The sequence below is a fragment of the Pinus tabuliformis genome, chromosome 2_2 (genome assembly GCF_031772625.1).
Source record: "Pinus tabuliformis cultivar Carrire ecotype Pingquan chromosome 2_2, CPIR1, whole genome shotgun sequence".
Classification (NCBI taxonomy): domain Eukaryota; kingdom Viridiplantae; phylum Streptophyta; class Pinopsida; order Pinales; family Pinaceae; genus Pinus; species Pinus tabuliformis.
The window spans coordinates 766979547-767006290 of record NC_142300.1 but is presented as its reverse complement, the minus strand read 5'-3'; the positions used below and the strand labels follow the sequence as shown (position 1 = coordinate 767006290).

General features: G+C 37.8%; 1 pseudogene; it reads left to right on the top strand.

Moving 5' to 3' along the window:
• Positions 1-25004, top strand: part of LOC149194945 (uncharacterized) — a 48749-nt pseudogene extending 23745 nt beyond the window's left edge.
• Positions 25005-26744: the final 1740 nt, after the last annotated feature.

The following is a 26744-nucleotide window of genomic DNA, read 5'->3' as shown; positions in this document are numbered from 1 at the left end:
AGATGGCACTACACGTTTGACACTGGCGTTGTGTGTTTGACAGTTGGCTCAGTTTTTCACAGTTTCTCTCCAAAATTGATTTTTACCTATGGTAAATCATTGTTTTACTGATGTAATTGATGTAATTATTATGTTTTTACTGTTACCTAGGGTAAATACATTAGCTAAATGGCCTCCATGACTTGTAATGAATCCGTTTGCTTAAGTTAGGGCTGAGTCACTTTGACCACCCTACACTCTAGCTATTAGTTCAGTTTTTGTTGTAACTACTCCTCCTCTCATGGATTTGACCCCTGAGGCTAGGATGATTTGGTTTGAGGCCTATATCATGTAATTTCTCAGTGATTCTACGGGTTGGACTCTATTGGATGTTGTACTAGTGTTTCAAACTTTCGCATGAAATATATTGGATGAGTTGTAGCTATTTTGGTGGGATTCCTATGGCATGGTATTTTGACATTGTTTCCTCTTCAGTTACATATGTATAAATTTTTTTACCTTTCATGATCCATTTCACTTTAAATATGTTTTATTTTCAAGGTGTGGTAAGCAGAATTCATCTTCTATGCTCTGTTTTTCGAAAATCATCATAATTTTTTTTATTTCTTCAGTTTAAAAAGAATTCATGATTTTCATGCTCTTTTTAGCATCTCACCAGCCTGAACCATTTCATCACTATACTACAAAGTGTTAAAGTAATTTTCCTTCCTTGCCCCATCAGATGTTTGCCCTAACCTTTCTGACTCTCTTTTGCCCTAACCTTTCTGACTCTCTTTTGCCCTAACCTAGTTCACTCTATGACCTAATTCACTCATCCAGTGACTACCCCAATCAAATCAACTCAAACAACCCCCTGAGTTTTTATATCTAGCCTAGAACCCTAATCTATCTAGCCCTCCTGGTTGTGATCCTTTGGAGAGAGCCCTCTCCAGCTTGGTAGGGCTAGCTACCAAGTCAAAATATTGGTCTGTGGTTACCTCAGCTAGACTCTTCCTTAGCCTTGGAGATCCGGATGAGTGATAACATCATGATTTTACAAGTCGGCGAGTGAAAATGGTTTTAGAATCAAGACATGATGGGGTAGACCCTATGGCAAAAATATTGCAGTATGGAGGCTAGTATGCAAAATGCAGCGAAAATGATATCCATAACCTATATGCCAGTGAAAAAATGATACCTGCCATGACGGGTCTGCAGTCATGGAACTGAAGCAATCTCTCAAAAAATCCCACAAAAAAGGAAAATAAACTTTAGAAAAAGTAATTTTCATATGTCAACTTATACAAGGACTTTTTGACTCACAATTATTCATTTGTGTTTTGAGCAATTAGGTGAAGGAGTTGTCGAGAAAAAACCAAGCAAGCTTACTCCATCAAATTCATTCGTTCAAACAACCTCCAATCTTCCAAGTAACCTTCTAACTGAGATTTTAATCAGTTCTAATGCTTTTTAAATGTTTTTGTCAAAAATTTTACGTGGGAATTTAGTTTAAAATATTCGCTTTGCATACACGTGGGTTGGACTCATGTGAACAACATATAGGAAAGCCCTATATGCGACTGTGAATACCGAACCTGCGTGTGCGCGAATTCAAAATTTGAAACACGGTTTTAATGACTCGAAACATCTTTTTTTTGCAGAATGTCGATTACTTGGCATGAAGAGCATATTGTGATTGATAATGAAGTAATGGAAGATCCAAATGCATTATATGCCTTACAAGGATGCAGATTATTGAAAATTTTCAAAATGTTGAATATGAAGGCAAATACCAGGTTCCTTGAGATGTTAATCCACTATTGGGATCCAGAAGAAGATTCTTTTGTTATTGATTAGATTCCTCTGAGGATTGAAATAGAGGATATCTATTTCATCACAGGTCTTTCCTAGAGAGGAGAGAGAGTCAACTCAATAGGAAGAACAAGAGGTAGCCTTAGTGTGGAAGACTACGTACACATCTATTGTCCAAGAAACACAGAGAAGATTGGAACCCAGATTCCAAGCAAACATGTAGAGAGTATATCCCTTAGAATCCTTATTTTTACCATTTCCAGAGTAAATGGTTCAGCTTCTCTACATGAGGTCTCTCGTGTTTCAATGATTCTTGCAGTGGAGTGTCTCATGACAGTATTTGAGTAGTGCACACCCCTCTTAGCCAATATGAAAAAACAACTTACCTCTATCCAAAAGGGTCAGACCAAGAACTTTGGATATGGAACCATCTTGTGTTTCTTCTTCTTTGAGAGAGTACCTGGGCTTCGTCCCAAGATATTATCCACCATCAACAACCCAAGGGATCCACAGATGGCCAGGTGGGATGAATTAATGAAAAGACTAGGGGTCCCTAGAAATACATTTGATGACGAGTTTTTCCTTTGCTGGGAACAACAGGTCATTATGGTTAAAGACTACCCTTATGTCGGAATGGACTTCAAAGGAGATCCAGATCTGGTGTTGCCACCAGATACAACGTGGGGTGCCATAGGTATAATTTTTTTTTTTGAATTTTAATATTTTTTGGATTTTAAGTATAAATGAACTAAAATATTTTTGATGAGACAAATACTTACAAAATTATTGATCATGACACAGATGTTGGACCAGTGAGACCTAATGGTCTACTCGACACAAAAGTCACGGAAGAGATGCAGAAGGAGCCACAACAAAGACTATGAGGACCCTCCACGTAATCTAGAGAAACTTGGTGAGGTTAACTCACCAAGTACCTATGGTGGCTATAGAGGACCTACCAAAGGAGATGCAAAGACGTGTGGTAGGAGTACCACGGGATTCTGTGCGCAATTTTGGCGGGTGGAAAATGCCATCATTTTCTTCTTTGTTTATCATCCTAAGAAGGATCCCTAGATGGATGATCATATCTTTTTTTTATTAGATATGATGATGGGCATAAGCCCTAATTTTGTAGGACATTTTGTCCCGATTTTGTATATTATTTTGGACACAAAACTCTATCTATGTACAAACGGTTTATCATGATGATCATATATATATAGATGATACTTCGATTATTTTTTATTTTTTAATGTGATGAATGATTTATATGCCAATCTAATGCTTGATTAGTGATAGAATCTGCCAATGAATTTTCTAATCGTGGAATATGAACAAATGTGATATAAACAAATGATCTTTGTAATAAACACACTCTCAAAAATTGGCGATATAAATAAGGATCTCTCACACGATAGATGTTATTCAATTGAGATACCACCAATTGTGAATCCAAGTAAACTACTAATGAATCAATACCAAGAGATATTGCCTCAGATAGTAAATTAATGACAACAGTATATTCGACGACATTATTTGAAGCAGGATCGATACATACGCCTCTTGGAACCAGCAACTAGCCAGATGGATAATAAATCACCCAAGCCGCGGAAGCAAGGTTCCGGGTGTGTCTACTAGAACCATAGGAGAACCCTAGATATATCAAATCGTCAATCAATACTTGCCAAATCAGATAAAAAATATCGACATCACTATGAAGCGATAGATAGATATGCACAAAGATACAATATTTACAATCAAGCAAATGCTAGGCCGAAGCTTAAGAAAAATACTTTTTAAGATAGAGCCCATTTCTGGGCTCCGCCAACTTGTTTCCCTTGAAATAAATCAACTCATAAGCTCCCTTTTTCAAAACTTTTTTGACAATGAAGGGACCGTACCACATAGATTTAAACTTGCCTACCCCCAAGGCATCTTTGTCTTGGTCATAGACCAGGACAAGGTCGCCTTCAGAAAAAAATCTAGGACGAACAACTTTATCATATTGAGTTTTTACTCTCTTTTTATGAGCTTCGTTGATTATGGCCGCATCTCGACGCTGCTCATCAAAATGTTTCAAATGAACGAGGCGTTCTTTGATACTAGAAGTATCAGGAAGAAATTCAACAACTAATTTAAGGGAATGAATTTCACATTCCATAGGAAAAATGGATTCCAACCCATAAACTAGTTGAAAGGGGGTAAAACCAGTGGCAGTTTTGACTGAAATTAGGTATGTCCAAAGTGTCGGATATAACATAATGTGTCAATTGGATCGAGCTTTGTTAATCATCCATTGCAGGATGATTTTTAGGGATTTATTCACAGCTTCAACCTGCCCATTGTCCTAAGGATAATACAGAGATGAATGTTCCTGTTGGAAACCCAACTTCAGAGCCGATTTTGACATCATTTGATTTTGGAAATGATTGCCATGGTCAATGGAAATCTCTTTAGGAATATCGAACCGGTAAATAACTTGATTGAAGAGAAACAAGGCTGTTGTTTCACCATCATTCTTGAAAGTAGGCATAACCTTGGCCCACTTAGTAAAGTAGTGCCCACTTAGTAAAGTAGTCTATGGCTACGATGATATACTTGTGATTTCCTGCCAAAGGCTGATTACAAGTAGTAAAATCAATACCCCACTTTGTGAAAGGACCAGTGGTGATCACATGAAAAAGCGAATCTGGATGTGTGCACATTTTCCGAGTATAAACTTGACAAGGGTGGCATTTCTTGACGGCTTCAATACAATCATTGAAGATCGAAGGCAAAAAGTAGCCTGCACGCATGTTGTGTTGCTGCAAGCCCAAATAGATGACCACCACAAGCTCCACTGTGGAAATCATTAAGCAGAGACTCAACTTCTTATAAGGTTAAACACGTCTAAGGATTGAATCAACCTCGCGATGATATAAAGTGTCACCTATAATAATATATCTTTTAGTGAGGTGACATAATTTTCTACATTCATCCTTCGAAAAAGTGAAGGGAAACTTTGAAGTTTGGAGATATATAATAATATCTCCATACCAAGGATCTTGTGAGGAAATAAGAAAAAGATGTTCATTAGGAAAATTTTCCTCATAAATGATTTCTTCCTCACAAGGAAACTCTGAGATCAACTCTGCAGATGCTAAAGATTTCTTAGACTTAGCTGACATGAACTCAAGATCAAATTCATGTAAAATGAGAATCCATTTATTGTATTTCCCCCCAATCACTCGCCTGTTGAGAACAAATTGAAATGCATTGATGGCTGCTAAGACGAAAGTTTTTCGAAGAAAAATATAATGTCTAAGTCACTCAACAACATGGAAAGCTGCCAAACCTAATTTCTCGATGGGAGAATAGCGCAGTTCAGGACCCACTAAGCCTCGGCTCAGATAGTAGATTACATGCTCACATAAAGCATCATCCTCCTGAACCAGAACCATACCAACAGTTGATTATGTTATAGTGAGATATAAAAGGAAGTCTCTGCTATAATCAAATGGAATCAACAAAGGAGAAGAGGTTAATGCTTTTTTCAAAGAATCAAATGAGTGTCACGCGAAATCATCCCATAGAAATGGGACCCTTTCTTAAGAAATCTCATAAATCCTTTTGTAATCTCGGCGTAATTAGTTATAAATCTCCTTAAGAAATTGGATTTTCCTTGGCAACTCTGAAGTTGTCAAACGAAGGACGGGGGAGGAAACTGAAATATTTCCTCAACCTTGAAGGGATCTACATGAATCCCTTCAGTCGACACGATGAATCCCAACAACCGACCCGATGTGACGACGAAAACACACTTATTCGGGTTCAACCGGATTTTATAAAAATGACATCGTTCAAAAATCAATCGAATATGTTTAGGATGATCCATTCTCTTTCGAGTACGAGCAGTTAAATCGTCCAAATAAGCTTCGATAACATGTTTAATGTCATTAAAAGCATATGACATGGTCCACTGAAAAGTAGCTCCAACATTTTTAAGGCTAAAAGGCATCTTTTTATATCAAAATGTACCCCAGGGGAAAATAAAAGTTGTCTTATTTTGATATTTTGGATGGATAGTGATTTGATTATAACCAAAAAATCCATCCATAAATGAGAAAATTTCATTACCCGCACATTCATCGATAATTTGATCAAAAAAGGGCGTGGGGAAATTATCCTTAGGATAGGCCTTATTTAGGTCCCTAAAGTCAATGCATACACGGATCGTTCCTTGCTTCTTGTATAGGGGGATTGGATTCGAGACCTACTCAGTTAAACGAAGGGGGTATATGAAATCTTCCTTAAGTAACTTCTCAACCATAGCTTTGCTAGCTGCTGCTTTTCTAGGGTTTACCGGTCGAAGCTTCTGGCGAACATGTTTTTCATTTTCATACATATTGATCTCATGCTAGACTATAGATCGATATATCCTAGGCATTTCCTCATAAGTCCAAGAGAACACATCTCGAAACTCTGTAAAGAGATTGGTATAAGTTTGAATTTCTTCAGGGGAAAAATTAGCTCCAATGAATACATTTTCAATAATGTTGGATTCCTAGAGATGTCACTAGAATAGTTTGTGAAATTACAGACATGTTACCTTTGGCAGAAAATTGTGCTGGGGCCAAAGGATTTAAAACTTCATGAACATCACTAGTATATGAAGAATTGGATAGGCTTGATTCTACTTCTCGTAAATAAGGGAGAAAATATGATCGATGATGCAAATTGTTCCACGGTCTTTCAACACCCATCATTGCTTCTTCAGATGGAAAGACAATATCTAAGCAATCCATAGCAGAAGTCAAATCTAGAGTCTAGGCTGGAGCCACATCCCCATCCATCTCCTCTGGTGAAAAAGGAGTAGGATCGGAATCTGCAGCGTTAACAATAGACTGATAAGCAATTTCAGCTGTAGACATAGGACATGCCATTCCACCTACCTACCCCTCATCTAATGTGGTGGTAGAAGAGGGTAAGGGCCAAGGATCCGAAAAATAATGAGTTCTAAAGAACTCTCTTTGATATGGTGTCTTGGAGGATGGAATAGCATTAATTCTAGCAATAGGAGCAGGAAAATCAAAGGTACCCATTAAGGAAGAGTACATTCCAACTCTTATATTCTCTATAGGCTGTTTGGGATTGTTCACTAACGGAGCAGTAGATTCAGAAGATGCATGGGACTCACCCGAAGAATAATCCAACCGATCAACCTTTACAATTCTCCCTTCATGAGGAAAAAAAATGATGCAAAATAACAACGATACAATAGCATCCACTTCATAAATCCAATTTCTACCTAAAAGGAGATTGTAATAGATATTTGCATCAACTATTTCTACTTCAATATTTACAACCTTACCGCCAACACAGACGGGAAAGGCTGGAATAATCCCATGCGGTCTATGAGAACCACCATCAAATGTTTTTAATAGAGTAGGTGAAGGAACAACTTGAGGCGATCCAATAGCCTTCCAACATGATATAGACATTACACATGTGGAAGCTCCCTCATCAACTACAGTTCGAAAGATATTGGTCTTTTGATATGTAGACTTGATTTGAAAATCCATATGATGTGGGAGTCTCTTCCTGATGTTTGACACATCGAGTGTAAGAACAAGAGAGTTTTTTGGATCAACCACTCTAATCGCAGTGAGCAATGCACTCCTTTGTGCTGGGCACAACTGGAGTACCTCTAACACCGACATAGCACAAGGAATCTGAGCCAGATCTTCTACAATAGAGTAGTTCTGGGTTTCCTTAGCATTGGGGTTAATGGTCGAGCATTTTACGGAGCCTTTCGGCATCCGAGGTATAAACTCAACTATGGGCCTCTCGATATGGAGTGGCTCTGAAACATCAGGAGTAGACTTAGCCTTAGATGATTCTGATTCACCATAATCACGTGACCATGTAGCAACGTCAATATGTGAACTCATCATATAAACATTTGATGTATTTTCCCCTTCTTGGTTGCCCCCAGCGAGGGTACTGGTACTAGAATTCCCGCCAACAAGCAACTGCTGCCCTTGGGGAAAAGGGATAGTTAGCACAACCTGGGAGTTGTAAGACCCTTGTTGAAACAACAAGTGCTGAGCATCTTGAATCTTAGGGAAAGGATGATTCAAATGGTCACCATTGCACAACTTGCATGGAAACTTTACTTTCTTCTTAGACTCTTTTTTACCCCCTCTAGCATCATTATTGGGTTTGTTTACATTACCCTTCCCATCCTAATTCTTTTTCCTACCCCATCCTTTCTTCCTACCGTTGGATTGTTGGTTTCGTTTGGGGTTATAATTTTGAATGACATTTATAAATGAAGGTTGAGAAGGCATAGGCACAGATGGCGATGCTTGTATAGAAGAAGCAGTTTGTAAAGACCACTGCTGCAATTTATTTACTAAATCAACCTTGGATCTAGAAGCATCATGCAAAATTTTATGAAGAACCCCAGATAGAGAATATATAAGTTCTAGACATTGGGCTCTAAAAATAGCTTGTTCTTCAGTGAATACCCCTGAGAGTGATACATCCTTAGGAATCTTAGGTTGCAAATATTTGAGAAACCATTCAAGAAGGAATTCTCGCGGAATGTCAACTTTAATGATCCTCTTCTTTCTCCTCCATTCCTAGATATGATCCGAAATGTGGATTTCATGGTCCTAGTGGAAATTAGCTAATAGCTTAGTTCCAACATCATAACGAATGGGCAACTGAAAATGGTTTAAAAATATGGTAGCTAAATCACCGAACAAAGCGAAGGTGACCCCTGGGAGTTCAATGTATCATTTAGATGCATTCCCGGTTAGGGTGCATTGAAATAATCTCAACCTGATTGAATCATCTATCAGTAAGTTCGACGAACACCATAAGTGGAAAGTGTTTATATGGTCGCTCGGATCTTCACCAGTCTTTCCTTTGAATTTGGTTATATCCAACGAAAGTTTGGTTGGAACCGGAGAACAAGCTAGGTTTTATTGGATTAGATTGTTAGTCAATTTGGATAGATCTGGAAAGTTTAACGTTTCCAGGAAAGGTAAGCATGGAGGACCCTGAGGATTCCACCCGGTCTGGGTAGAATTTCCAACGTTCTGAAAAGAATACCTTGGATTTTTGAAGGCACTAGGTTGCTTAAAGTATTTCGTAGAAAAACCTAAACCATAAGGAGAACCTTATGGCGTAGAAAAAATCAGAGTTTGTCAAACCCCTGCCGAAAAATTTCCATATCCAGTGAAATTTCCCCCTAGAGAGGTATTGAATGGAGCAGAGAGCCCTTGGTAAGGGTTCCACGCATGAGCATAGGGAGAAAAACTTTGGAATGAACTAAACGGAGGAATATGGCATATTCCCCTGTTGGCCAAAAGAGAACTGATTCTCGGCTCCAAGTTTGCTAACAGCTGGGTTAGTCCATCCTTGGAAAGGATTATAACTTTGACCCATGGAGGGAAAATGTATTGATCCTAAAGATGGGTTAGAATGTGGTATATGACTACTCCCAAAAGGGAAACCCTGAAAAGAAGTTGACCCACTTGCCATGGAAGTCATAGACATGGAGGCAACTGATGGAAAACTTAATGGAACTGAAGGAATTGTGCTAGTAGGCATTCCAAAGGGGAAATAAACAGTGCCAGAGGCAAAAGCTTGGGTGCCCCCACTTGAAGATGGAATGGAGGTAGAGCCAAAAATTACAGTGCTAGGAGTGATTGAAGGTATGGAAATTGTACCTCCTCCTTGTACTGATAAAGGAGTTTGCATACTAGTAGCACTCATAGTTGAAACCATGCTCCTAGCAGTGGCCATCGAAGGAATAGATTGATATAGACTAGGGCTCGAAGGCCTGTGGGTCAGAGTCCTGACGTATAGTAAAACATCCAAATGATCGGGAGGAAGAGGAGAATTAGGAGTCAAAGGAGACTCAGGAAGTTCTTCAACCTCTTTAATGTCTTCTGACTGGGAGAGGGCTCTAGCAAGGTCTGGAATGTTCCTCTCCAACTCTCTACTTATACCAGGTCTATTCTGTAAATCAATAGCTTCAACTGAAGGATCAATCTTCGTTGCGTATGTTGCCACTGATTGAAAATCACCAGCAAAATTGCTTCTACGCCTTCTAGAACAAGGCTCAACACTTGCAGGTGAAATCCCACGAAACCTCCTAGACCGACGAACTGTTCGATCAACAAATTTTAATTATTTTTAAGAGAACTAATTAAAGACTCAAAAAAATTATAAATCTAGGCCAACTAGGAGCAAAGAGCACTCTCTAACAAAGTCCCTAAAATATACAGTCAATCAAGATACTTCCAAGTATTTCCACTCCGGGTGATGAGGACCGGACACCAAAATACAAGAAAATGAAATCAAGGACCTTCAAATATAGTCTAGGATAATGATGGCCCAAGCCTACTAGAGAAGGTAATAGAAATAGTTACGTTGACCTCCAGACAAAAGCCTTTGCCGGTGCAAGCACCTAAGCTTCGCAAGGGTACCCTCTAGAAGTACTAAAGAATGTGATGCAACGTCTGCCTCAGGTGCCACGGATTCCCCTCCGTAGCCACCTATGTGATTCTTAGGAATAACAACTAAGGGCACTAGTTCGTATCAAAAGCCAGGCAGAACAGTCTCGGGGCGGGATCCAACAAGTAGGAGAGGGGGTATCTCTCTTCCTCGTCTTCACTCTCCCTCGTGCTTAACTCCTAGTCATGGAGCTTTCTCGGTCTTTCTAATGACATTGGATTTCACTCATTATTCAACATCTATGTTTGATAGTTTGAGTGGCCTTGGAGAGTTAACTCTCCACTCACCTATTCCAAGGCCCTAAAGAACTAAATTTGTTGGTTTTGTTAATGAAAAATTAAAAAAAAGTTCTAGTTCTTTTTATTAAAGCGCTTGATTTTAGAGGGTTGTTCTTTAAGTCAAAGGTACAACGAGAGTGAAACTTATGGTGTTTTCGGCGCAAAATAAATCAATAGAAACTTAACTATATGCATGCAGTTATTTTCTTCGATGAAAAATGATTTCTACTTGGTTCTACGAAAAACTTTTATAAGCAAAATATTTCTTTTTCTTTTTCAGAAGTACACTCCACACGCACTCAAAATCTAACAAAAAGGACTGAAAATGTTTATTGTGCAAACTAACCTAATGCAAATTCAAATGATGATGCAAGATCCTAAGAATATTCATATAATGAGCAAATGTGTTTCTTTACAAGATCAATAAGCCAACTTGAAAATAAAGAGGGCAAAAATTCAATAACAAATTTCCATTAAACCAAGAAAAACCAATTGAAAAAGTTCACAATTGCTCAAAAACAAAACAAAAGAAACCAAAAAAAAACTTGAAAAGAAAAAGAAAGAAAAAAGCTAGTTTTTTGTCTTTTTCTTTTGAAAAACCCAAATAAATTTTTGAGGTCACAAAATATTACTAAACTTCAATTATCAAAAAACAAGCATAAAGAGTCCCTGAACTTCACAAGTTATGCAACTCATCAATAAAATGAAACTTGAAATGAGAAAGGGCTACAAACATGTATTAACTGATCTGAATAGCCGTATAAAAGACTTTAGCAAACCAACATAATGTCAAGAAAGACTCTCAATATTGCCAAAGAGACACTAAAAAACCATGAAAAACAAAATACATCAACCAAAAAGGAAACCAAAGCAAAGCAATCTGAAAGTTGGGTTATAAACGAAACTGAAACCAATTTCTTGTTCTGGAAAGCCAAAACAACCAAGAACTTCTGATAGAAGCCTTGAACCCAAAACACAAACTAAAACCTTACTCAAAAAGCAATCCTGGGTCAACTAGGTTTTTAACCGAGAAGAAGATTCGAAATTGAAAACTTGCAAGAAAGCAGAGTTTTAATGACAGTGAATGACCAGAAAATAGCAAAAGCCACCAGGCAACAGACTTAACTGAGCAAAATATTTTTAAAAATTAATTCAAAATTAGGTATACGTGACTGTGTAAAAGCACAGAGGCATGTACATGCGTTTCAAACACAGGAAACTCATGTATACGCGAGTATATTTGAGGAAACAAGCGTGTATACGCTACAATATCCCTAAAAAAACGCGTATAAAAAGATTAATTAAGAAAAATAAAAAATCAAGTCCTAGTCCAAAAGATCAGACTTGATTCCTGGGAAGCCAATAAGTCACTGACATTGTAAAAACAAGAAATCAAGAAAACAAACCCTGATCAAGAACAAACAACCCAAACTAGGAAAAAGAAAAATATTTTCCCCAGTGGAGTCGCCAATTCTGTTCCAGGTGGAAACACCCTAGGGTCTTGGGTTGAAAACCCCAATAGAGTGGAGGGTATACAACATAAAGAAACACACATACAAGCAATATAAATGCTTAAACTACTGAAGTAGGAAGAATAGGTATTACCCAGAGGTCCTATATTTGAGGTCGATCCCGTAGGTTCCAAACCCTCTGCTCCTTCCAATGCCTTTAGAACCTGTAACTTATCCAAGCAACGCATATACAATAGAAGTAATAGAAAGCATGTTCATGAAATAGGTGTTAAATCATATAATCATGAAATGAGCATTAACATAATATTTCATATGTAAATCATAACATAGATTAATGCATAAACACAATAAATATCAGGAACAAAACAACATTTCTTTATTGATGTAAGCTAAATGAAATGTGGAAACTACAACCTGAGTCCTCCTCCAGCAACAAGCAGATCCGTCCTCCAGATCTGTCTTGCCCAGGCCTCAGCAATCCTCCTCCGTAAAGGTACACCTGGATGTCATACAAAGATGATGGACACCTCAAAGAAGGAAACAAAGGTTTCCTATAACTTGGGAGTGTAGAAGGCATAGGGATTTCTTTAAACTTGATCGGGGATGTAATCAACTATAATATCAATATTTCATCTCTCTCCCCTTTAGGCCTTCCCATGGAGGTTTATTTATACTTCTCCAAATTAGTTTTTTTCAGTTGGGAAATAGTTGGGCCACGGGCTATAGTAGGTGAGTAATAGGTAAAACCCATAAAATCCGCCTGAAATTAAGGAGATTATATATTTTTTAGTGTTTTAACACATATACGCGGGTTGGGTATACACTGACCCATGTGTACATGCTTTTTATACATGGCAAAATAGCGTATGGGAATTAAAACACTATTTTTTAGAATTTGGACCAAGTCCGGAAAGGAAGGGTTGCCCTAGGCCATAACTAGAGCATCAAATCTACCAAGAGTGGTAAATGGTGCTATAGCAACTAATATGCTGGACCTCCAACATTCTACTTTCTAATATGCCGATATTCCTTCCTTCCTAAGGCTTCAAATCCCTGAACTTTAGCAGACCATATATTTTGATCCAGGAGTCCACTTTTGGACTTCCACATATCGTTGAAAATATTGTTCATAACACTTTCCAATGGAGAGGGTTTGATGTAGGCTTTGAGTCCTTGTGTTGCTTGGAAGATGACTGCAAACTTCTCTGTTGATTGACTATTTGGACTGTTGAACTCATATATGCCATGATGATCATTTTATGGCTTCTTCAGTAAGCCTAATACTGTGATGATTCTCTACAAGAAGCCTACAGGTACCATGTAGTTCCATTTGGCCCATCACTATAATCATCATTTTCTAGCTTCTTCAGTGAGCCTTCTATTGTGATGATTTTCTACAAGCATCCTGTAGCTACTATGGGATTCCTCCCAAACACTCAATCATCATGCTGACCCTTATTTGACATCAATGACAAAACTTACACAACACTTACTACAAGAAGCTTGTATCTACCATGGGATTCCTCCCAAACACCCAATCATCATGTTGACCCTTGTTTGACATCAATGTTAACACTTACACAACACTTACACATCCACCCAGACACCATAAAATGTCCAACAGTATCCCCCTTGATGGAAACACCATAAGCTTCCCCTTAGGCTAAGCATGGTCTACTTTGATGCCAATCTTCTCCCCCTTTGACATCAGTGGCAAAGAAAACTTCTCATGCATTCCCCTTGAACCATTACAGTCTACTCTCCCATGAGTTCCACATGTTGAGTAGTTGCCACCACCTTCCAAAATGAAGTCATTTGGAGGGAGGAGTCACAACTCCTATCTGCTACCTGAGATATTCAAATGGTTCCCTTTCTAGTGGCTTGGTAAAGATATCTTCCAGTTGCTCTTTAGTGGGTACATATTCAAGTCTGACAGTGTTGGCTGCAACCTGTTCCCTCAAGAAATGGTACTTGATAGGAATATGCTTAGTATTTGAATGCATGACTGGATTTTTGGAGATGCTGATGGCACTTGTGTTGTCACACATTATTGGAATGGGATCAGACAGCTCTACCTATATATCTTTCAAGGTTTTCTTCATCCATAGAATCTATGTACAGCAGGTAGCAGCAACAATATACTCTACTTCAGCAGTCGATAGAGAGATAGAGCCTTGTTTCTTGCTAACCCACGAAACCAAGCATTTACCCAGGAAGAAAGTTGCACCAAAAGTACTCTTCCTATCATCAAGACTTCCATCACAATATGCATCTATTTAGGCCTTTAATTTGAAATATTCAATCTTAGCATACCACAGTCCATATTCCATTGTACCTTGAAGATATTTGAAAATTCGGTTGACAACAACAACATGACTCTCCCATGGAAAGGCCTAAAATCTGGCCACAATCCCCACTACTTGCATCATGTATAGCCTTGAAGTTGTCAGATACAGTAAGCTTCCAATCATTGACATGTATTCAGTCTAATTTACCAGTGGTGTTTCATCTTCTTTGCACAATTTACAACCTGTAGTCATGGGCATGTTGATTGGTTTGCAATCTTCCAACCCAAATTTCTTTAGGGTTTCCTTGATATATTTGGATTTGGATATAAACACTCCTTGTGGATACTGAGTAATTTTCAGACCTAGGAAGAAGGATAGTTCTCCGATCTGTTAGAAATGCTGAGAGGGGGGGTGGGGGTGAATCAATATTTATTTTTTTGAAAAGTTTTACTAGTTATATCACTCATATGTAGAACAAAAAAGGAACAATAATAATAAATGATTTTATTAATTTTTTCTTTACAATAAATCAAGTAAAATATATGTAGGGCTCCAACCCTAGATGAAGACACAAATCTTTAATCTCTTAGGCTCCAACCTGTATTTTGCAAGCACCAACTTGGACTTCCAAGGCTTCTACCTTGTCAATTTTGAGGCACCAACCTCAAAGGCTCCAACCCTATATCTAGTTCAAGCTCCAACCTGGTTTCTTGAGGACTCCAATCCTCTAGGGCTCCAACCCTATCCTCCAAGGCACCAACCTTATCTTTTTGAGGCTCTAACCTCTTGCGCTCCAACCCTTAGCTTTACTTCATCAAGATATATTTGGTTATACTTCCCGACTCCTAATATCTTCTTCAACAAGCCCTATCAATCTCTTCAACAATGCCTTCTCCAAATCACTTCGTCAATGATAACCTTGTATTCTCAAAAAGGTGTCACCACTTCTCTTCATGTTACCCAAACAAAACTTCTTCAAGGTCACCTCATGATGGCTTCAATGCATCATGGTCTTCAATGATCTACAAAAATCTTCAATATGCTACTTCACAAAGTTCTCCAACTTTGACCTATTCTGTTCTCAAGAGAAGACTTCAACAAGCTCTATTTTTCCAATCCCGATAAATCAACACTTCGAACATGACAACTACGACAAATTTGACCACGACAGCTTCAGCCATGGAAACTATGGTAGCTTTGACCACAAAAACTACGGAAAATTCAACCACGGAAACTTTGACCATGGTAGCCACAATAGCTTCGACCACGGAAACTACGGAAAATTTGACCACGGTAGCTTCAACCATGACAACTACAACAGTTTCAACTACGACATTTGTGACTACGGCAGCTTCGACCATGGAAACTACGACATCTTTGACCACGGAAACTACGTCAACTTAGACCATGGAAACTATGGAAAGTTCGACCATGGAAACTACGAAAACTTCTCTACTCCTAGCTTGACCCTATGGGAGACTATTTAACCCAAGAACAATTCCACAAACTTGTCTTCCTTGCTTTTTTAGGCTGTGGTTTCTTCTCTACCTCTTGTCTTGTCTCCATCGAAAAACTTGAGCTTGAATGGAAAAATTTATGTTTATATTTATAGTGTTTTTTTCCGTTTTTTGAAGGGATACGTCTCTTTTCCAAGGGTTATGAGCCTACTCAAGTCGGCTTGGATAGTTTGACAATTTTTGACATATGTTGATTTCAAAAATTGATTTCTCTTCAACAATAAGGAATTAGGAGGCAAGTGAGTACTCATTGGAAATCTTATGACCTCCTCTATAAGTGTATATAGTATTCCCTTTAATATATGACCTCTAATGATGGAACTTTAATTGTTCTTTCATCATATGCATATTTTTCCATAACAACACTATTAAAGAATTTCTTTTACGGAATTAGAGAATCAAGTGGATTATAATTTTTTCACTATTTTGACATGCTAGCGCATGTGATTTTCATCCATTAGGATTGCATAAAAGGACTAGGGTTTCTTCGACATATTCATACATCTAGGGTTACTATATTAAGGATTCATCACGTGGGAATTATGAGCATCATTCAACAAGGCTAGGGTGCCTTTTCAATATGTCTTCATGGGCATCTTAAACAAAGTAACTTCTTTCTTAGGGCATCTCCAACAAAGCTTGGGAAATGCATATAAGGGCAAGGTATTGGATTGCCATCATTAATGACCGACATGGCTAGATTCAACAATGAAAACATGATATCATAATGACATCATTGCTAGCGCTTCGTTATGGCAAGTGCATCTAGAATTTCATTAATATACACATGCACATAGGGTCTAGTCAAATAGTTAGGGTTTAGGTATCATAGGGTTTTCACAATATCTAGGGTTTGTTTCAACAATTCAACTATGATTCCATCAATGAAAACTTTATTCAACAATCTCCCCCTTTTTCCTTGATGGAGATACTCTCCCCCTTTCAATATTCACCCCCCTTTGACATCAATGGAAAATGGGGTGCCCAAGTACTCCCCCTATCATGTTTCTCCATCATATTTCCTTCATCAATGATAGTACTCCATGATATATATGTTTCTCTCCCTATCATGGTTCTCCTTCTTGTTATGTTTCTCTTTGCAGCTCCATTTTTCATTATGCCTTTCTTTATTGGACTTTCTCCCCCTAAGCCTTTTCATGCTTTCATGGAAATGGATGAGGTAGATGATGTTTGCATTTATTCATGTGATCAACCAACTCCCCCTGCCTGCATAAACTCCTTTAGCTCTTGTTTTTGCTCAAGATAAGAAAGATTGTTTCCTTGTGATCAAGTGGAAGACATCTTCAACAATGGATGTGTAGTGAAGACACAATATCATGATTTTCTTCAATGGAATCAATCCCGAGAGATGATCTATCAAGAGATGATTATCCATGTGTGGCTCATCAAGGGTTTCATAGGGCTCTTCACGGATAGCTTCCACAGGAAAAGTCAAGAATCACAAGCTCCCCCTATTAGTATCCTTTTTGGAAGAATTTTATCATCAAGACTTGAATATAATATCTACCAAAGATGTACTCATTAGATCAACAACATGAGTTGATGTCTTGAGTGTTCAAAAGGCTTTTGGATCCAATTTGCTTCCTTCTCCACACTTGTGTAACTTTCTTCTTTGGCTTCGTTTTCATAGTTCTAGCTTGTGTAGGGACCGAAGTAAAGTTACAATCACATGCCATATGTCCAATGTTATGGCAATTGAAGCACTCCATCTTGTTTATGAATGAGTGATCATGACTTCTTCTTGAAAAATTGCTTCTAGGAGATTGACGGGGACCATTATATTTGTCTTTGTGATATGCCCTACAATATTTTGCCATGTGCGCAAAGTTTGTACAAGAATAGCAATAACCAAGAAATATACTTTGGTACTTGGGAGATGAATATTTCCTTGATGTACTTCTGAAGTGTTTTTTCGTTGGGATTTTATAATGATATTCATTTCCTTTTGTATTCTTGACACCATTTGCAAGTCTCCTTGGGGTAGGATTTCTTCCATTATTGCCTTGAATCTTCTTCTTTCCTTTGCTGCAATTGGGATCATCAACATTTCTTCCAGGCTTCCTCACATCCTTGTTGTTTGAAACATTAGGGTTTGCATCATTCTTTCTTGAGGATTCTACTGCATAGCTGAGACCTGATTTATCAAGGGGAGACCTTTGATGACTTAGGATGTCATCTAGGGTTTGAGAACTTTTCAAGTTCTTATTCGGCAAGTTAACTTCATTTTTAAGAAAGACAATTTCTTCCTTCATTTTCTTGCATTCTTCATCCCTCTTTGATGGAATAATCTCCATTTCTTCCTTCATTTTGGTTAATTCACATGATTGGGCCTTAACAGAAGTGATTTCTGATCTTAACTTGGTGATTTCATCATCCTTTTCTTCTAGTTGGCATATCATGGTGTTTCTCTCCTTTTCTTCTTCATCAACTTGTCCTTCTATGAATGCCAAAGCTTCCATCATCTTCTCAGCTCCTTGTGCTTGTTTCCTTACTTCTTCTAGTTACACCGTAAGGCGTTCCCTCTGAGATGAAATTTCCTGTGGTCTTTGCTGTCATCGTTATCGTCCGTCTGATCTGATGTTAGACGATTCGAATAATTGCTACTGTTGGATCAAATAGCCGGTTTCCATAATAACTTTTCAAACTACCTAGCGCTTGCCATACTCAAGGAACCATTGTTTCTCTCTCATCTTCGGCAACTGCAGAAACATGCCAGAGATTGAGGTGAAGGTGGAGCGTTATGGGTTGTGGAATTGAAGAGTTTTATTTTTTCAGTATTTCTAAACGCTGCCATCTTGATTTATGCAGGTTTATGGTTGAAAATTCTTTAAAATTGTCGAAGGCTTTATAGTGGAAATTATGTTTTTGAGGATTTTGAGCTGAAGCCCTAAGGAACTCTTCAAATTTGAAAATAGAGCTTGAAATACTACTGATCTGAAGCCAGGCGTGCTAATTTGGTGTAAAATTGTGTATATTTTGAATTCAGACCTTAAATAATGTTTATTCGGACGGACATTTTTCTCAGCAATCGTTTTAAAAGTTATGCATTGCTGATATTTAAATTTCTGTGCAGGCATGTGACCGCCTTAGTGAAACAAGTCTCGGGAAATTCAGCAGGTACTTTTGTTAAATAAATTATTTGAATTCGGACCGAAGTATGAAAAAGAAATGACTAATCGGCCAAATCCGGACGAAATTTTAAAGGAATCTGCGTCTATTTCTTTTCTTCGCGGTTCACAGACTGAAAGTTCTTTGGTAGGCTTATTTTCTTTTCATTTTCGTCTAATCGAGCTTAAATATGAAATAGCAGGACAGCTCCGATACATCGCTCAGCAGAATGCTTTCTTAAGATCTTTAGTTGCGAAGCAAACTGCACCTCACCCGACTAGATTTTATTCCGGGATGTTGATGTCTACGACGAAGTGCTCGCAGAGAAGGTATACACAGGTTCACAGTTTGATTCTCGTAAGGAGGGCCGAAAATTTTCAAAGATATGCTTAAAATTTTAAAGTTCAATATGCGCGGCCACGCGCAGTAATAATATTGACCGTGACCGGAAATTGACGGGGACACGTCAGAAGAAAGGGAACACAGTACCTGTTGGCGTATCCATTAAAACCTACGATTATGCCATCCACTTACGGAATGGCTTGAGACGAAATTTCCTGTGGTCTTTGATGTCATCGTTATCGTCCGTCTGATTTGATGTTAGACAATTCGAATAATTGCTACCGTTGGATCAAATAGCCGGTTTCCATAATAACTTTTCAAACTACCTAGTTACGCTGTAAGGTGTTCCCTCTGAGACGAAATTTCCTGTGGTCTTTGCTGTCATCGTTATCGTCCGTTTGATTTGATGTTAGACGATTCGAATAATTGCTACCGTTGGATCAAATAGCCGATTTCCATAATAACTTTTCAAACTACCTAGCGCTTGCCATACTCAAGGAACCATTGTTTCTCTCTCATCTTCGGCAACTGCAGAAACATGCCAGAGATTGAGGTGAAGGTGGAGCATTATGGGTTGTGGAATTGAAGAGTTTTATTTTTTCAGTATTTCTGAACGCTGCCATCTTGATTTATGCGGGTTTATGGTTGAAAATTCTTTAAAATTGTCGAAGGCTTTGTAGTGGAAATTATGATTTTGAGGATTTTGAGCTGAAGCCCTAAGGAACTCTTCAAATTTGAAAATAGAGCTTGAAATACTACTGATCTGAAGCCAGGCGTGCTAATTTGGTGTAAAATTGTGTATATTTTGAATTCAGACCTTAAATAATGTTTATTCAGACGAACATTTTTCTCAGCAATCGTCTTAAAAGTTATGCATTGCTGATATTTAAATTTCTGTGCAGGCATGTGCCTGCCTTAGTGAAACAAGTCTCGGGCAATTCAGCAGGTACTTTTGTTAAATAAATTTTTTGAATTCGGACCGAAGTATGAAAAAGAAACGACTAATCGGCCAAATCCGGATGAAATTTTAAAGGAATCTGCGTCTATTTCTTTGCTTCGCGGTTCACAGACTGAAAGTTCTTTGGTAGGCTTATTTTCTTTTCATTTTCATCTAATTGAGGTTAAATCTGAAATAGCAGGACAACTCCGATACATCGCTCAGCAGAATGCTTTCTTAAGCTCTTTAGCTGCGAAGCAAACTGCACCTCACCCGACCAGATTTTATTCCGGGGATGTTGATGTCTACGACGAAGTGCTCGCAGAGAAGGTATACACAGGTTCACAGTTCGATTCTCGTAAGGAGGGCCGAAAATTTTCAAAGATATGCTTAAAATTTTAAAGTTCAATATGCGCGGGCACGCGCAGTAATAATATTGACCGTGACCGGAAATTGACGGGGACGCGTCACAAGAAAGGGAACACAGTACCTGTTGGCGTATCCATTAAATCCTACGATTATGCCATCCACTTACGGAATGGCGCCGCCTATCACGAGTCTCATCTGTTTGAGGTCTTTCCTTCCGATCTGGCTGAGAACCATGAGGTATGGCCCATTATCTATCCCAATGCGGCATGAAACAAAGTCAAAAATTGATCCGAAACTAGATCAAGTTTGGGGCATCAGAACATGACTTTGTTGTTTCTGATGCGAAGATCCGATCACTTTGTTGTTTCTGATGCGAAGATCTGATCACAAAAAAGTGTTTGATACGGAGCAAACAATAAGCACATGACGAGTGCAGTAATAATTCGACTGCCTGTGCAGTACCCGTGGAACCTGTAGTTTGTATTATTGAAATAGTTATTTTTACGCCGTAAGGCGTTCCCTCTGAGATGAAATTTCCTGTGGTCTTTGCTGTCATCGTTATCGTCCATCTAATTTGATGTTAGATGATTCGAATAATTGCTACCGTTGGATCAAATAGCCAGTTTCCATAATAACTTTTCAAACTACCTAGCGCTTGCCATACTCAAGGAACCATTGTTTCTCTCTCATCTTCGGCAACTGCAAAAACATGTCAGAGATTGAGGTGAAGGTGGAGCGTTATGGGTTGTGGAATTGAAGAGTTTTATTTTTTCAGTATTTCTGTGGGTAAATTAGCTGCAACTCCATTCGCTTCTAAACGTTGCCATCTTGATTTATGCAGGTTTATGGTTGAATTTTTTTTAAAATTGTCGAAGGCTTTGTAGTGGAAATTATGATTTTGAGGATTGTGAGCTGAAGCCCTAAGGATCCATTGATTTTTGCGATGGTAAGATTCGCTTGAATTTCTATTTCATGTTATAGTCTTCCATTTGTGACGTCTTTTGTTTGTTTGTTTGTTTGGTTAAATTCCCTTTTGTGCAAGACCCTTATGGGACAAGAACTTGGCCTCCTCTGCATCGTACCTATGATAAACCGTCTAGACACAGTTAACAATGAAATGTCACAACAGAGTACAATTTACCTGCACAATGTTCTTCGGGTGAATACAACCAAAGCCAATATAATGAAAATTCGGTTTATCATAGTAACGGCACGGGAAACACCGTTTTCTACGGCCGTTTTTGTTAACCTGTATTTTTTCAGAGCTCAGTTCGTTGTAATTTGTTTCTTTAGAGTTCGTTCTCAGCTCTGGTTTTTTGCTCTTTGCATATATTTATTTAAAAATTTCAGGTACCAAATTCCCTTCCTGTGTGTTCATAGATTCCTGCAATGAAGCATATGTTTACCAATGAAGTACCAAATGCACCAAATTTTAATAGAATCCACAGGGACGAGAATTTCTGCAAGAGCTGTGCTGAATTTCAAACGCTCTGATTCGACTGTCTTTGGGCCTTCGGATCCTTCACCATGCATCTCATCTAAGGATTTTTCTATCATATTCTGAATTGCCTCTACTTTTTCTTAATGTCTTGGAGTTTGGAAAAGAGTTCTATAGATGTAACATTTGGATATTCTTTATGAATGTAAAAGTGTTTGCAATTGTTTGCATCATTCACAAAGAAACCTGAAGAGTAGAGTTTCACTAAGCTCATCAAACTGAGAACTACTAGCACTCCTAATAGCAATTGAAGACCAGATACCACCTAGGTCGATTTCCCTTTTTGAAAACAAGTTAATCTCTGCATTAATTTTAAGTTAATCTCTGCATTAATATATATGGGTAAAACTCATAGCTTAAACATAATTCCTGTCATCGTTATCGTCCGTCTGATTTGATGTTAGACGATTCGAATAATTGCTACCGTTGGATCAAATAGCTGGTTTCCATAATAACTTTTCAAACTACCTAGCTCTTGCCATACTCAAGGAACCATTGTTTCTCTCTCATCTTCGGCAACTGCAGAAACATGTCAGAGATTGAGGTGAAGGTGGAGTGTTATGGGTTGTGGAATTGAAGAGTTTTATTTTTTCAGTATTTCTGTGGGTAAATTAGCTGCAACTCCATTCGCTTCTGAACGCTGCCATCTTGATTTATGCAGGTTTATGGTTGAAATTTTTTTAAAATTGTCGAAGGCTTTGTAGTGGAAATTATGATTTTGAGGATTTTGAGCTGAAGCCCTAAGGATCCATTGATTTTTGCGATGGTAAGATTCGCTTGAATTTCTATTTCATGTTATAGTCTTCCATTTGCGACGTCTTTTGTTTGTTTGTTTGTTTGGTTAAATTCCCTTTTGTGCAAGACCCTTATGGGACAGGAACTTGGCCTCCTCTGCATCGTACCTATGATAAACCGTCTAGACACAGTTAACAATGAAATGTCACAACAGAGTACAATTTACCTGCACAATGTTCTTCGGGTGAATACAACCAAAGCCAATATAATGAAAATTCGGTTTATCATAGTAACGGCATGGAGAGCTCAGTTCGTTGTAATTTGTTTCTTTAGAGTTCGTTCTCAGCTCTGTTTTTTTTCTCTTTGCATATATTTATTTAAAAATTTCAGGTACCAAATTCCCTTCCTGTGTGTTCATAGATTCCTGCAATGAAGCATATGTTTACCAATGAAGTACCAAATGCACCAAATTTTAATAGAATCCACAGGGACGAGAATTTCTGCAAGAGCTGTGCTGAATTTCAAACGCTCTGATTCGACTGTCTTTGGGCCTTCGGATCCTTCGCCATGCATCTCATCTAAGGATTTTTCTATCATATTCTGAATTGCCTCTACTTTTTCTTAATGTCTTGGAGTTTGGAAAAGAGTTCTATAGATGTAACATTTGGATATTCTTTATGAATGTAAAAGTGTTTGCAGTTGTTTGCATCATTCACAAAGAAACCTGAAGAGTAGAGTTTCACTAAGCTCATCAAACTGAGAACTACTAGCACTCCTAATAGCAATTGAAGACCAGATACCACCTAGGTCGATTTCCCTTTTTGAAAACAAGTTAATCTCTGCATTAATTTTAAGTTAATCTCTGCATTAATATATATGGGTAAAACTCATAGCTTAAACATAATTCCATATATGGTTTAAGAAGTGTACATTCAATTGTAGATTTTACTTATTGTTTCTCTCCGAATGGTATATTTTGGTCTTGGGTGACATATATATACAATTTTTTGAAATTTCCACACATAAACAATAATTAGCAGAAGGCATAAGAAACAAAAGACATATATTTTTTGAAATTTCCACACATAAACAATAATTAGCAGAAGGCATAAGAAACAAAAGACATATATTTAATGGTCAATTTGTTAAGCATTAGTATGTGAGATAAACCGTATTCAATTTATTTAATTTTTTATTCCAATCTGGCCGTAAATCTAGTTGAAACTATATTGAAAATTGAAATTAAATCTGTGTTTTTCATATTTTTGTTGTTTTTTCTCTCTCCTCGTTTCTTGAATGCGAAACCTCCAAACTACGTTTCTCGAACCGTTGTCGTTTCTCGTTTCATTTCCCGTTTCTCGTTTCTGGTAACATAGCTGCACGGGCTTATTGTAAAACAACTTTCCTGAACAACAACCTTTATGTGGTAGGTGGAGTGAATAGGGGCAGAGGTGGATTGACTCCACTTCAGTAGGCAGAGGTTTATGATCCTGTTACAAATACCTGGACCCAAATTCCAAACATGCCATTTGCACGAGCTCAAGTTCTACCCACAGCTTTTTTGGCAGATATGCTAAAACCAATTGCTACTGGAATGATATCATTTAGAGGAAAACTATGTGTACCACAGAGCTTATATTCGTGGCCTTTCTTTGTAGATGTTGGTGGTGAAGCCTATGATCCTGCTACTGATTCTTGGCTGGAGATGCCAAACGGTATGGGAGATGGTTGGCCTGCAAGGCAGGCAGGGACAAAATTAAGCGTTGTGGTGGATGGTAACTTGTATGTGTTGGATCCTTCTAGTTCATTAGACAGCGGTAAGATTAAAATGTATGATCCCCAGGAAGATACATGGAAAGTCATTTTGAGGAAAGTACCTGTTGTAGATCACACAGATTCAGAGTCACCTTACCTACTAGCTGGATTCTTGGGAAAGCTTCATGTTATTACGAAAGACATTAGTGACAATGTCGCTGTTTTGCAGGCTGACACAAGCGAAGGTGCAGTTACATCATCTTCATCGTCATCGACCTTCGATCCTTCTACTAGTATTTCTGATTCTGAGGTTGATAGGAAGAGCATTGCTAGTCGACATTTTGGCTTTATTGAGCTAGTTAGCTGTCAGGTCCTTCAGATCTAAGACCAAGGTTAACATTTATTTTTCTTCCATGCTGTGATTACTTTGTAAATATTATGAAAGGAGAGCTGCTCAGGGTAGCACGATTCACTGTATGGGGCTATTTTTTAACTCGAAACCCCGTTTTTCACAACCACTCATTGCTTTGTCTCTCTAAGAGTTTACATCTCTTACTGAAACAATTGATTAATATTGTACAACTCTTCTGCCAACACCTTATATGGATATCTTAATATATTATTTTCAGAGATGATGGTCAACGGTAGTTTTTGCTGGCAATAATGTTATGCATAATATGAAAATTCTATGCAGACATAGCACCTAAGCATGGGTAAGGTCTGGAAGGGAAGTTTCCTTGTGCCATAAATAACAACAGAATGTATATATAACACATTTTCCATTTTGATCTGGTAGTTGATGCTGGAATTTGATGGGACCGATAAAAATGTCCCTTATAACAGTTCTATTGACATTGTGAATCAACGATCTTTGTATTACATGCTCTGTAGATATGTCTGATAGTAAAGTAATCATGCGGTATTGCATTGTATTTGTTTTACCTTTTCTTTGGCTAGTTTTGTATGGTTTGTTTGTAAGAATAAATTTATCTTAGCCCAAAATACCAACTTTTCACCACTTAAAACGTCCATAGTAAAAGTAAGTTTTATGCATAAAAGGTTATGTGTTTGGTTTTCCTGCTTTCAGCTTTAAATGTTGGACATTTATTTTTTCGTTTTCATTCAATTTTGCTAACAATTCTGTAAGTAGACCTTGCTTGTCTTTATGAAATGAAAAGGGTAAAGAAAAGTGACTTCATATATGGTTTTAGGAGTGGTGCTGTTGTTATACATTAAGTAATAGTGTATATAAATATTATCAACTCCATGTTGAGCACCAAAGGAATTAACAGCCCCCTCATTGCATTCACTGTGTTAAGTTCCTTTCACTAAAGAATCCCTTTCAAACCCACCAAGGCTAAAGAATGCACTTATTTCAAGTAACCATACATTCATCAAATTGTTCGTTATGCAAATGGATCAATGTATTTTTTGAAAGGCATAATTTCATACTAATTTGTTGTGTAAGGTGTTTTCCAAATTCATTGGCAAGGGTATCATATGTAAAGATGCAATAATTTATCCAAAACATAAAGTGATTTTAAAACTAATATGAAGTCTGATGAGACTAATAGAGATTAATGATCAAAATTGAATCCTTCCTAGCTCTTTCAAAGGGTTTAAACTTGTTCTAAAAAGGTAATTCAAAAACACCTTGAAAAAAAGTCAAATTTTTACATCACTTATCATTTGTAAAGGAAAACAAATATTATATATTTCAAAAGAAGAATTACAATTTTAATGACCCATCCAAGCTCTAAAAGCTTCATTGCTTAGTGACAATTGTACCTTAAATATTATGTCAGGACAGATGTAAATCATAAGATTCAAGTTTTAGCACCCAATACTTCACTTTGGCATTTAAACAAGTGATGAACTATATAATTGTAATGGAGTGATGGGTGATAAGATGATAGGTCTGTGGAAGAAACAAGCTACTAGAAGGTTACAAACAAGGGGAAAGAGAAACAAATTTAGAACAACAACTTTACAGGGTTGACACTAGGTTACTCTTGTTGAGATAAGGTGGCAAAAAGGGCTATAACAAGCTTAATAAGAGGTTTTATGCTTAGCATGGGGATTTGCCTTACAACTCAACATGTCACTCCCATCAAACAATCAACAC